At 45.0% G+C, this 13668-nt stretch overlaps 1 protein-coding gene across 1 annotated transcript in view; it reads right to left on the bottom strand.

The window, feature by feature from the left end:
* The window catches only part of ARHGEF6 (Rac/Cdc42 guanine nucleotide exchange factor 6), a 97176-nt gene that overhangs the window by 68685 nt on the left and 14823 nt on the right, over positions 1–13668 (bottom strand). The gene's annotated exons all lie outside the window — the stretch shown is intronic.

The raw sequence follows: 13668 nt of genomic DNA, 5'->3' as shown, positions 1-13668 counted from the left end.
GCGGTGATGGGAAATGACAGCCAAGCTGAGAAGCCACGCGCTCGCCTGACCTGAGCATGTCAACACTCAGCCCGGTTCCAGGAAACCCGAATGCATGGGTTCCAGTTCATGCCCGTCACCTACACAACGTCCTTACAGTCCGCCAAGAAGGTGCTGGAGCCTTTCTGAGATGTTTCCAAGTGCGCAGTTCAGTCACCGGGTTCAGTAGGGCCACCGTCCAACACTGCCTTGTCCTCTGCTCCCTGTCCTCCCTGCTGCCACCCACTGGGTCCCAACGGCCTGGAATCCTAACTCCATGCCGCCCAAACTTTTCCAAGGCCTGCCTTTGGCTCCCAACCTCGGTTCCTGGTTTCTGCTGCTTGACCTTGCCCCTCTCAGCTCGTCTTCATGGATTTGAACCTGTGCCGGCTCTTCCTGGCCTCAGGTGACTTTTCCAGATAGGACCTGTGGCCTTCCGAACACTGCTCAACCATCAGCAACAAATCATGAAACAAATACATTTTACTTTGCCTTCATTCTGATATGCCACTGTCCCTAGGGAAGACACCAGTCAGCTGTTGTTTTAAATACAAATTAATTGTTGATTTACAAATGTATTCCACGTATGAAAACGTATGGACAATTCTTCTAGTCTCCTATATGTGTATTTGAAACTAGAAGTATCCTCAAACATAGGCACAATCTATGAGTTTGCCAGCCAACAATGTAGATATACTTATCTATAAGAAACCCATGTTCTGGATGGAAATGCACCTTCTAAAAACATTTCTTCCCAGGAGGTCTAGAAGTTTGAATCTTCTTTTCCCAGATGCAGTGATAGGAATAAAATGTACCTTTTCATGGGGGACAAGACCGGTAATGGGCTTTCCCATTAGATAGAGCCAGCCGTGTCATTCCTAATCTGCGTGTTTTCTGGGAGCCACGTCAAGGCAAAATTTTCTCTTCTTTGTGTACATATTCTTCAAGACCTAAACTCTGTCTCTAGAATGAAAATATACAGTAGCCATTTTTTTTTCAAATTGGGAGGGGGCATCAATATAGATAATATAGATATATAGACAGATACAATATAGATATATAGATCAATATAGATAATATATGCAAATGTGAGCCTATAGAAGTCTGCCTATTCTGGGATTCAACGACTGTACTATTCGTTTAATCAATGAATGTTTTGCATTCAAACAATATGACTGAAGAACCCAGTCACAACTAAAAATGACACACTTGGGGCGCCTGGGTGGCTCAGTCGGTTAAGCTGCCGCCTCTTGATTTTGGCTCAGGTCATGATCTCGGGATCAGGACTGAGCCCTGCCTCAGGCTCTGCGCTCAGCGGGGAGTCTGCTTCAGGATTCTCTCTCTCTCTCCCTCTGCCCCTCCCCCCAGTCACATGCATGCACTCGTGCTCTCTCTCTAAAATAAATAAATCAATCTTTGAAAAAATAAAAATAAAAATGACACACTAATCTCCTTTTAGTGAAGGGGTAATCCCAATATTACTAAAAAGCCAAACGACACTACAGTCCAAATATGTTTCTGAATGCTGCAATATAAAATTCAAAGTTGTCCAAGAATAAATGCGTAGGCATTCTGCTTTAGTTTGCCAAAGTCTGGGTGAACAAGATACAACAGACCCTGGAGAGAGAACCTAGTATCCCAGAGGATTCCAGATTCACTGAACCTCCCTTAGAGCACATCAGTGGGAAAGTGTTAACGACATGTATGCCAAAATGGTAACAAAGCAAAAAATTCAGTCGTTTTTAGCCCATAATTCCTAACGGGAGCGTGAATATGTGTGTGCGTGTGGATGTGTGTGTGTTGGGTAGGTGTGGTGGAGATGGGGAGAGCCTGAAATAAGAAGCAGAAGGAAATGTTAGCAGAATGAGGCAGGAGAGCAAAAACGGTGATAAAAAACCTCTCCCTTTCTTTTTCTGTTGCTCCTTATCCAGGTTAACTGGCTGCCCAGACGTGGCAACACTGGCGTTATTCACTTATATGGGCACTTGGCTGAAATTAAGACAAATAACCTGATCAGAAAACGAAACGGGCATCATCAGCAAGAGTCACTGCAAATGCTTGAGGGGAGCTGCCTGGACTATACAGAGTTTCCTTTTTAGAAAAGCCCGATACACTAGAGTTTACCCACGGACACTGTTTTTCTCACTGCAAGCCTATTCTGTAGCACTAGGAGCTACACAGGAAGGAGCTGGAAGAGGCCTCTAGGGAGGAGTAGAGGAAGCAAAGCCTAAGAGTTATGATTTCAGAGCGGTGGAAAGATTAAATATAACCAGGAACACTGTCCACAGCACCACACCCTTCCAAACCCCAAACTGCATGCTAGTAAACATTCCACTCTGGACTCTGCCTCCATGCACGGAGACCGGTCCCCTGCTAAAACGGAAACATTTGGAGGGAGCACAACACGTTCAGCTGTTAATAGTCTTTTAGACCTTCATGGAAATGAGAGGCATGAGACCAAGTTTAGAGATGATGGTGTGAAAAACCTAAAGGCACTGGTGCCCAGCTGGGAAAAAGCAGAATTGTCCAACGTGGAGGGGGTATGGGGAGAACAAGAAGTAGGCTGCGGGACAGGCCACTTGCCTCGGACTAATCCCGACCATTTATACATACAAAATGGAGGAGCAATTCCCCTTTTCTATCTGCAAAGCACTGGGGCTTGTGAAAGGAAATGTAGATTTGCATATCTACGTTGCCTGTGCTTTTCCAACATGAAGCCGTGATGATACTCATCTTCTGCTACTCTGTGCAAGCCTCACTAGCCTGTTTAGTATGGCATGAAGCTGAGTCCCAGATGAGCGGAACTTTCTCTCTACCACTTGGGTCCAGAAATTAGCTGGTTCGTTTCCAGGTGGATCTGCCAAGGTCAGATGAACAGCAGGATTCCCTCCCTCCATTGACCACAAACAACCGTGATGCAGACAAGAAAGAAAGGATTGCTTCTCAGACTATTGCTAGATGCTTTCAAGGTCGCTCCTGCAATGGGATGAGGCAAAGTTCAAGGATAACAGCAACAACAAACATTTACTCTACTCTGGGTAAGCGACAGGAGGGACAGAGATGAAATTTCATGAAAGATGGTTTTGTTTGTTTGTTTGTTTGTTTTTTTAAGTACTGTTGACCCTTGAACAATACGGGTTTGAACTGTGCAGGTCCACTGACACATGGAATTTTTTCAATAAATACAGTACAGTACCGTACATGTATTTTTCTCTTCCTTATGAGTTCTTAATAACATGTTCTTTTCTCTAGCTTACTTTATTGTAAGAATGCCGTATATAATACATATAACATGCAAAATACATGTTAATTGACTATTGATGTCATCAGTGAGGCTTCTGGTCAATTTACATAAGGCTACCTAAGGTCCAATTCTACATTAGCAGCTGAACTCAGACAAGACATTTTGTTTTGTTTAAAGATTTTATTTGGGGCACCTGGGTGGCTCAGTCGGTTAAGTGTCTGCCTTTGGCTCAGGTCATGATCCCAGGGTCCTGGGATCGAGCCCCGCATCGGGCTCCCTGTTCAGTGGGGAGTCTGCTTCTCCCTCTACACCTCCCCCTGCTCATGCTCTTTCTCTCTCTCTCTCTCTCTCCCCCCACAAATAAAATCTTTAAAAAAATAAAATTTTAAAAAACATTTTATGTATTTATTTGAGAGCGAGAGAGAAAGTGTGTGCATGGGGGGGAGGGGCAAAGGAAGAGGGAGAGAGAATCTCCAGTAGACTCCTTGCTGAGTGCGGAGCCCAATGCGGGGCTCGATCTCACAACCCTGAGATCAGGACCCGAGCCGAAACCAAGAATCGGATGCTTAACCGACCCCACTACCCAGGCCCCCCACAAGACATTTAATCTTTAAATGTTTCTGCACATTTTAACATTTTGGATATCCACAATGACAGCAAAACTTCTTTTCCATCCACTAAACACCAGGTGTTAATTCGGAACGGTTAGGGATCTGGCAGTATAAGTTTATATTTTCATGGCTTTACATATAGACCCTTTTGGAGTAGTTTTCAGTTTCAATATGTAGGCTATTTTATGACATTCTCCCTAAACTGACCAACACAAGGAAGCACATGAGAGGAAAATCTCCAACCCCCCCCCTGCTCCATTCCCTCACTAATCTTACAGGGACAGGGTCCTGATTTCCTGAGCCCCTGCTATGCGCTGACACCGTGATTGCAGATTATATATATATATATACACATCTCCATTCATTGCACGTGATTCTCCCAGCAAGCCTGTAATGTAGGTACAACTATTTCCCCCATTCTACAGATGAGCAAACTGCACTCCGAGTGGTTAACTCACAAGGCAAGAGATCCAAGAAAGTGCTCTGAGGGGCAGTTTAGCCCTGTCTGCATACTTTCCACTGTCATGAGGCATTTGAAAGAAGAAAAAGAGATCTGCGCCTTTATGCACAAAAAGCAGTCCCTTGCTGCTGTCACTATGATCCGCGTCTATACCATCTGCAGCAAGTCTGTTACAACCTCTAAGATGACTAATTCCACTAGTCGTATGACAAGCCTGTCTCCAAGGGGCCGTGCCTGATTCCGGCGCTGGCCTTCTCATTTCAAGCCCCGACCAGACCCGGAAGGCACCTGCTCCTGCTTGCAGGAAGTGGGGGAGGGCTGCACCGAGTTACCCCTATTCTATTCGTTCATCTGGTTCCACCTTGCAAGCCACCGTCCATGTTTGTGAGGTGTCGGCTGGGCGGGGGTCCAGCCCGTGGTTACAGGGCCACGCTAAACCATCCCCTGGCACCTTGCTCTAACCATCTGAGATAACCAGTGACAGCCCTGGCCACATCCTTGTTCAGAGAAGCCACACCGCATACTCGTTCGGAACAGGGGACCATCTCTAAAGCCATGGGGCTTTGGTACCATTCAATCGACTTCCAATTAAAGTTAATTGAGGGTTTGGGGTGATCACAAAAGGCTCCGTCACTCAACTGTTAAAATCTCATCAGCTGAAAAGCAAGGGATTCAGTGGAACCACATGGACATAGCTTCTGTTTCGGGCCCTTTAAAAAAAAAAAAGATTCCAAATATTTTAAGAACATTCCATGTCTCCCTTGTTCCTGCTGAATAAAATCTCAAATTAACTTAGCCCATCTTGAATCGCATTCTCCAATTCTCACAGCTGAGCATGCTGCCTCTGTTAACCCCTGAACTTTGGAGGAAATGTCATTACAAAATGCACCAGAGCAAGCAAATCGGAGCTGCTTAGTCATATTTCGCTGGGTGGCACTGCTCCTGGCTTTGTGAGCACAACAGGGATGCTGTCACATAGCTCCCCCTGAAAGCAGTCACAACGTCAGCAACAAATAATGCTCTTAGCTCAGAAATGGCACTCAATGAGCCACTGGTACTCCCCTTCCTAGAATACGGTGGATGGCTTTTGTATTGTGCCTGGTTTTCAATAATAACTTCCTATCTGATAGGGAGCAAACTTAAAGAGAGCAAATCCTGCTCTCCGCTCCTCTCTTGTTTCCTTCCTTCTCTCCATTTCAGCCATTCAGAGCGGCAACAACATCAGTGTCGGCAAAGAGCTCCGGCGTGAGGGTCAGGAGACCTTGATTCCAACCCTAACCATGTTCACAAAAGGCCACTGCATCAACCAAGTGGCCAATTTGCTAATTTCTGCTCAAAGAAATAGATCATTAAGAAGATTGGATAGTCCCATTTTATGGCCAGCATATCACTCTCTCCCAAGAGAGAAACCTGCATGGTAAGCCAAACCAGAATTAGAAACTTGTTGGATAGTATATAATCAAAGCAAAGGGAGTCGGGAATATCACAAGCTAATGTAATTACTACCTGTTTATAAATGCACTTCTTCAAAATGTCATTTTAAAGATGACCTGCTGGGGCGCCTGGGTGGCTCAGTCGGTTGAGCGTCCGACTCTTGATTTTGGCTCAGGGCATGATCTCAGGGTTGTGAGATGGAGCCCCTCGTTGGGCTCTCTGCGCTGGGCGTGAGAGTCTCTTTCTCTCGCTCTTTGGCCCCTCCCCCATCTTCCCTCTCTAAAAAAATTAAAATTAATTAATTAATTAATTAATGGCCTATTTATAAATTCTGGCTCTACCTTGCTGCCACCGCCTAGTGGCACTTGGCCTGTGATTGTGGACAGCTTTAACCAGTCTACGTTCTTTTGTCTCTGGACTTATATAGTGTCTTTTTACGTAAGTAATGTGTGCTTCTGGATTGCCTGGACCTTATAGAATCCAGAGCCAGCAAGTTCGGCTCCGTAGAGCTCCTATGACCGGAGCGAAGATCTGAGTGGAACCCGTCATCGCTCACACCTCATTGCAACATCACCAGATCCTCTTCCTGATGGCCACTTCAGAATCACCAACACCTTATGGCCTCCATTCTTCCTTGTTAGCACTCCTTTAGGGGAAAAAACACTTTCCCCACAACAGGGAGTTCTCTTCAATTGAGTATTTTTAAAAAGATTTTATTTATTTATTTGAGAGAGAGGGAGCGCACGTGCGCACAAGAGAGCACAAGCGTGGAGAGCCAGGACCCTGGGATCACCACCTGAGCGGAAGGCAGATGCTTAACTGACTGAGCCACCCAGGCGCCCCTCTTCAATTGAGTATTAAGTGTTCGGGAAAGAGCGGAATGAACAAGGAATGACAGAGGTATCTTGGCCAGGACGGCCACAGAATTAAAAAGAGAAAAAGACAGAATAACCGGCTTTGGATAATTTCACCAAGAAGAGAGTAGGCATGAAGGGAAGAAAAAGATGAAATCTCTCTTGTTAATAGGGCTTGCCAAGCCCAGGACAGGAAGCAGGGCACCTAGGACCAGGTGCTGCTCAGCCAGACGCCATTGCGGCCTGCCCCCCACACTCCTGTCACTAGAACCTTTGAGGGAGCTGCACTGGCTGCCCGTTTTGAGGGGTGGGGTGGACGGGTAATTCCTCAGCTGCCAGAACATCTGGGTGCCAGACCAGGGGGTGTCCTCCCCAAGCTCCTCACCCCCACCCCTTCAGGGAAGGGGACTTATTTCCTAGCGTTCCAAACTGGAATGCGGAACCCATTTTCCCAGGGACATAGGGCCACATCTGCCACTTAGTGTGTGAATTCTACAGCTCAGCCACACTTATTAAACAGGCCACTGTGGGCCAGCCGGAAAACTTAATCAGCACGTAGAACCTGATTTCTAGGGGGAAAATGTTTTGTGTTCCTAACAGTACCTTACAAATCAACTTTTGGAAAAGACTCCGTTTTACATTGAAGAATGCCTGGTCGTGTGGTCCCAAATTAATGTCCACCTCTGTTATACTTTCTCCTTGTCCTTTCAAATAAAGGATGAACAATTACCCTGGACACTCCAAGCACTCTTTATTTTGGAACTGCCCGTGATTCGAGAATCAAGTGATACACAGGAAGACGATGAGAAGAGCCTCAGAAATGGTAACAGCTGACAAGTCCCGCCTATTTAACGGGGCCAGCCAGTTAAGGAGGAGATTCCCACGGGAAGACAGGGCTCCTGCCGCCCCAGCTTTCCCAGGAGTCTGCTAGGGCTGGAGCCCGGGAGCCTAGCAGAACCAAGGGCTTTGCTATAGAGTCCATGCACGGGAGAGATTGGTGTTAAATGAACGCCACACAAAGATCAGGGAGGGAGGAGGGCCATGAAAAGAGGAAGCACTGCAGGCTGCTCTCCATGGCAGCTCCTCTAGCCGGTTTAATCTGCTGCCTTCCAGAAAGTTCTGCATCGCCTTACCCTAAGGCTTCTGTCTTCGGAAGTGCCCCAGCCTCCCAGTCTGTAGAGATGCTGCACACACTCGAGCCTTCAACCACCTACCACTCTAATGTTCTTTATTTATTCCGTGGGTGTTAGGATTAGCTCTGGATTTCCAATGAGAAGGCGGGCTCTTGGAAGCCCAAAATGGCCCCCACAGACCCAGCCTGGGGTTCAACGTATGTGAGAGCCTCGATAAATAATCATTCACTGGCTGATCAACAGGATGTACTGGCAGAGAAACGTAAACACAAATCAGGCCTCATGAAGCCAGTTCTTTAAAAACTTTTTCACTTCTGGATCCTCAGTGTTTAGAAGAGTGTCTGTCACATAGCAGGCGCTTAATAAATATTTGATGAATTGAGGAAAGTTTAGAAGCTCTTGCCAACAGATGATTAATCACAATTGAAGAAAAAGCATTGCCAAAATTACAATAAAGTTCAAAAGAACAGGATTAAGGAAGAAACAATTTCCACGTGACTTTCCAGGAAACGCCTATTAGCTAACATAACAATACGCGTGTACTCGTCGGCAAAATTAAGCCGCTCAACTGGGAGATGACCAAAGGTGCTTCAGACTCCCAAGGTTGTGGGTTTCATTGAGTTATATGCCCAGTTCGGGCCAAGGCTGCAATTGCTGGCCTGTCCTGGGTAGGTCAGGGGCCTTTCATTCTCTTCACAAAGCGCCATGACCTACGCATCACAGAGAAAGGAAGTGGGGAAAAACTGGAGTTGGCTATATTTTTTGAACTGTTTTGCTTTGCTGGAGTTGGCTATATTTTTTGAACTGTTTCATGGTAAATCGCTTAAAGGACAAACACTAGCAGCCAAGCTCACCTGTTCATCCCTTACTCCAAAACAGGCTCTGAGTCACAGCCAGAGCACAGTGGGACGTGGCAAAATATGCCAAAGGAACTCACAAGAAGCAAGAAGGGGTGAGAGGCAAATTGAAAGCCTACAATCCACATGCCCCAGCTTACACCAGCTAATCTGGGTAGGAAGGATGTTGTGCCAAAGTTACAACCATTTTCTTTATTTAGAGATCACCCTCAACAGTATATTTGGCAAAGACTTTTGGCACTCCTTGCCAAAAGTCTATGTGTGAGCCACCTTTTCAAAAGTATGTCATTTTCAGAGATGCCCATCAATGCCTAACAGACATCAATCAATTAATTAATGTTCCTCCATCTGATCTCAAACAAGATTTACACCTAGGATACATAATCCAAACATGGTGAGGTGGGTGTTTGGGAGTTCACCCATCAGACACGTCAGGAATGGTGCTTTCCATGAATATCCATGTCTCTCAGCCTAATGGAACCCAGCCTTTAAGTGCCTACAGAATCCAATCCCCAGTCTTCAGGCTGGCATTCAGATTTCTTCTCAAGCCCATCATTTCTCACCATCGTCAACTCGTATGCCCCAGAATCCTTCACTTTCTTCACTGTGCCTCTCTCCGATGTGCACACTTCTCCTTATGAAAAAGTCCCCTCAACCATTTGAACCCCAGCTGTCCTTTGGGGCCCAGACGGCATCACTCCCACTCCACGGGGTCTGCCCCAGGCACTACACCTCAGTACACAATAGGCTTCTTCTTCTGAACTCTGTGTTACGGTCTAGACTCTGGACCCACTAACTTGGATAGCTCGCCACACGCCGCCATCAACACTGTTAAACTCCACGATTTCCCATACTGCCTCTTCCCACGAGGCCACAGGCACAGCACCCACCGTACAGACGGCAAACAAGTACTTGCTGACTATGATGCTTTCCTTTTCACCTGAAAGTTAAACAGGTATTTCTTCCACCAGAAACACCTGTCCTTCTGGCATGCCTTCCCTGAAAGGAAAGACAGAGAAAAGGTCTTTTTTTTTTTTTCTAGTAGAACCTGATCAATCAGGGCTCATCTATTTTTCCATCACTTGGTAAAACAGATTCTTCTTTGGAAGGCTGTGATTGAGAGTCGTGAAGAATGCTGACAAAGCATTTATCTCACCAAAAGGAAGTGAAGGTACTGCCTGGGATCACTTGGGAGAATCACAGAGTCCTAAGGTGCAAGTGTCACACCTTGAAAACCCAATGAAATCAAGACAGTTTGGGTAACATAAGAAATAAGAAGTGTGGGGTGCCTGGGTGGCTCAGTCAGTTAAGTGTCTGCCTTCGGCTCAGGTCATGGTCCCAGGGCCCTGGGATGGAGCCCCACATCGGGCTCCCTGCTCAGCGAGGAGCCTGTATCTCCCTCGGCCTGCCTGCCTCTCACTCTCTGACAAATAAATAAATAAAATCTTAAAAAAAAGAAGAAGTGAGCTGAGGACTGGAAAAGCAGAGAAGGTCTTCCATATGACATTATGGGACCTAATTCACATACCATTAATTTTCTTTTCTTTTTTTTTTAATGAAACAGGTACTCTAGCTTCGCATAAAGAAACAGTAAATACCGTATTACGAGAGACTAAGCTTGCTTTTTATCCTTATTTTCATTCACTAAAGAGTCATTTCTATGAAAGACAGTCAACTCTTGATAATCTACATATAGACTCTTAGATATACAAGCTATCTAAAATACATTTTTAAAAATTCATCCGGGGGCCTCTGGGTGGCTCAATCGGTTAAGCATCCGACTCTTGGTTTCAGCTCAAGTCATGATCTTGCAGTCGTGGGAAATAAAAAGGATAGTATGTAAAATCTGGCACATAAAGGAGTCACCCACGAGCTCACCAAAACCATTGTTTTCCACTCTGTGGTCTTTCCCGGAAGGTAATTTTGCGATCCCAAATCAAGATTTTCCCCAATCCATAACACATTCCTAAACACCAGCATGTCTTCAAAGAACGCAAAGTGGTCATGCTACAGCGCAAATGTTTATTCACACGATCACAACATACACGCCCCCAAAGAAACGGTTACACTTCTTCTGTTGTTAAAATACTGCATTCTCTTGGTTTGCATACGTTTCTCACAAATTATTGCTAAATAGCCCCAGTTTGCTGGAGACCTAGCCATGAAGAATAGACAGATTTTAAGATGGAACGTTCCTTAGTGTTCAGGCCTGCTTCATAGGCTGGGCTCTTCATAAAAGATGTGAAGAGCTTGACACCTTAATGATGCCTCTTAAAATAATGTCCACACTTCCAAGGGTGGAGAAACCTGCCTGCTATTGTCTAGAGCGAGACAAGCCCTTAATAACAGTGTCACTCACTGCTTTGCAAACTGCTGCCTTCCATCTTACCTTAATTTAATCCTTTCTTTTCCCTATTGCCCATTTCAATCCCTCGGCTGATATGTCTGATCTCTGTAATAATATTCAAGTCCCCAAGAAAGTATAAAGCTGGGATTTCACTCTATTTGCTTTTAAGCAGAACTTAATTAGGAAGGTATATCTTCTGCCAGAAGTCAAGTAGAAATGATGGGTGGCTCTATGCTCTTTCGGATGAGCCCTCTCTGAACCCATACACCCCTCTGCGTGGTAGGGTCCAAGTCGGCCAGGCTACGACAAAGCCTGGAGCTAATCAGACAGATGTCTGGCATCCTAAGTCTTTCTTCCAGACGACAGCAGAGGAAGGGGCAATGTCACTACTGAAATGCAGAGGTGAAGCAGCTTCTGGACTGGGTGAACATATATCCCCTCTAAAAAGTTGGTAAGCCAAGGCCCCACAAAACTGACCAAAAGTGTCCTCACCCTTCTTCATTTGCAGTTCAAAGGCCAGACCTTGCACTTCCTTTTGGTATTAACCCCAAAGTCGTCACCAATCGTCCTGCATACCTTCTGCTGTGCCAGCAACGACTGACCCTTGGGGGCTGCCTCGATGATAACCTATGACCAGATAAGAATGGGGCCGAAGCAGGGGATAGCTGGCCAAGATTGTGTGGTTCTAGTAAAGAGCTATATTGTGCTCTGGTGCCCCCAGAAACAGCCTGGATTAGAATCAACATTAAAACCAAATTAGAGGGGGCGCCTGGGTGGCTCAGTCGTTAAGCACCTGCCTTCGGCTCAGGTCATGATCCCGGGGTCCTGGGATTGAGCCCCGCATCGGGCTCCCTGCTCAGTGGGGAGTCTGCTTCTCCCTCTGCCCCTCCCCCCCTGCTCATGCTCTCACTCTCAAATAAATAAAATATTAAAAAAAAAAACAAATTAGAGTGAATGGGATTTAAAACAAGATAAGGGAGACTCAATTGATCAAATTTTCTAAAAAAATGCATTCCACTTGGTATTATCAATATACATTCAACCCAATCCACAAATGCCATGTTTCCTTCTTAAGTATTACATACCGTGGTTTTTTGTATAGAAGCAATTGATTTTGATTTTCACCCTCTACTATGCCCAATTTGACAGATTTATTACTTATTTCCCTGGGGCAAGGGGAGACTTTTTTTTTGTCGGTCGTCACCAAAAATAGAAAACCATTTGTTGAATTGTTTAATTTAACTAAAACAACAAGCATCTTGCTCTGGGGTGTATTTTTAAATTTCAAGCTATTGTAATTATAAAATGGATGTGTTTGTTTTAATAGACACAGAAGTTAAAAATAAAACAAATGAAAGACACAAAAATTAAACTACTTCATCCAGGTAGTAAACATGAGAAACTGAAAATATTCTTTTATCACCTTCTAGTTTACGCATAGACTAGAAAAGAGCAAAAAGCATTCCTGATTTTTCAATTCCGAGAGGGATCCATCCAAACTGTTTCTATTATTAGCACACAAAATGGTAGCTAAAGAAGTTACTGTGGTTAACAACTGAATAATTCATAGTCTCTGAAGAATTCGGTTGCTCGGTCTTCTCCAGGTCCTCCTTAGAACCGGAGCCCCACACATCTCTAGTCCTGAGTTCTTATAAAGGAAACCATATACAAATTGTTTCCAGCAGTTAAAAATTGGCCACCCTAAGCATTCAGAACAACATTCAGAACAACAGCAAGACAACCAGCTGGAGACCTTTACATGAAGTTCTACAACTGGTTCATAAAACTCTTAAGATTATACATAAATTGACAGAAATTATAATTAAAGGTTGCAGTCTCTGTTCCGTGGGTATCACAGAGCCACGATATCTCTGAAATTTAAACTGTCTTTATGTAGCCCTCCAAATAAAATATGTAAACAAATTAAACAGGACATGTAAATAATTTTAAACACATTTCAGTACACTCTAATCTAAATTCAAATTATTTTCTATGATGTGAGGCACTGAGAATTTCAAGTACAAAAAAAGAAAAGCACTTCAATTAGTGAGTGAAAGATGTTAATAATGTTGAAAGGCCTGATGCGTGCTGGTCAACACGAGAACAGAGGCCAAGGCCGCCACCATGATTCATCCAAAGTTCCCAGAAAACACTCAACTCGGTTTTGCCTTCAGAAGAGGGGTGTCAAGTATTAGAAAATATGTGGGCATTTTACCGTCAACTTTACTTTTTTAAAAAATGTTTTTTTCCACAAGCAAGCAGTCTCTGTCCAATAAAGCATGGAACCAAGGAACAAGATGGCTGGATTTTGTTTTCCTATTTTAAGGTTCCTCCCTGTATCCAAGTTTGTTTGTTTCTTTTAAAAGATTTTATTTATTTGACAGAGAGAGACCCAGCGAGAGAGGGAACACAAGCAGGGGGAGTGGCAGAGGGAGAAGCAGGCTTCCCGCCCAGCAGGGAGCCCGATGAGGGGCTCAATCCCAGGACCCTGGGATCGTGATCCGAGCCGAAGGCAGACGCTCAACGACTGAGCCACCCAGGCGCCCCATGTATCCAAGTTTTTTGTTTGTTTGTTTCACTAGGCTCCACACCCAGCGTGGAGCCCAAGGCGGGGCCTGAACTCACGACCCTGAGATCAAGACCTGAGCTGAGAGCAAGAGTCAGACACTTCACCAACTGAGCCACCCAGGCGCCCCCCAAGTTGTTTTCA

The sequence above is a fragment of the Neomonachus schauinslandi genome, chromosome X (assembly GCF_002201575.2).
Source record: "Neomonachus schauinslandi chromosome X, ASM220157v2, whole genome shotgun sequence".
In the NCBI taxonomy this organism is placed as follows: domain Eukaryota; kingdom Metazoa; phylum Chordata; class Mammalia; order Carnivora; family Phocidae; genus Neomonachus; species Neomonachus schauinslandi.
This window is presented reverse-complemented; position numbering and strand designations above follow the sequence as displayed.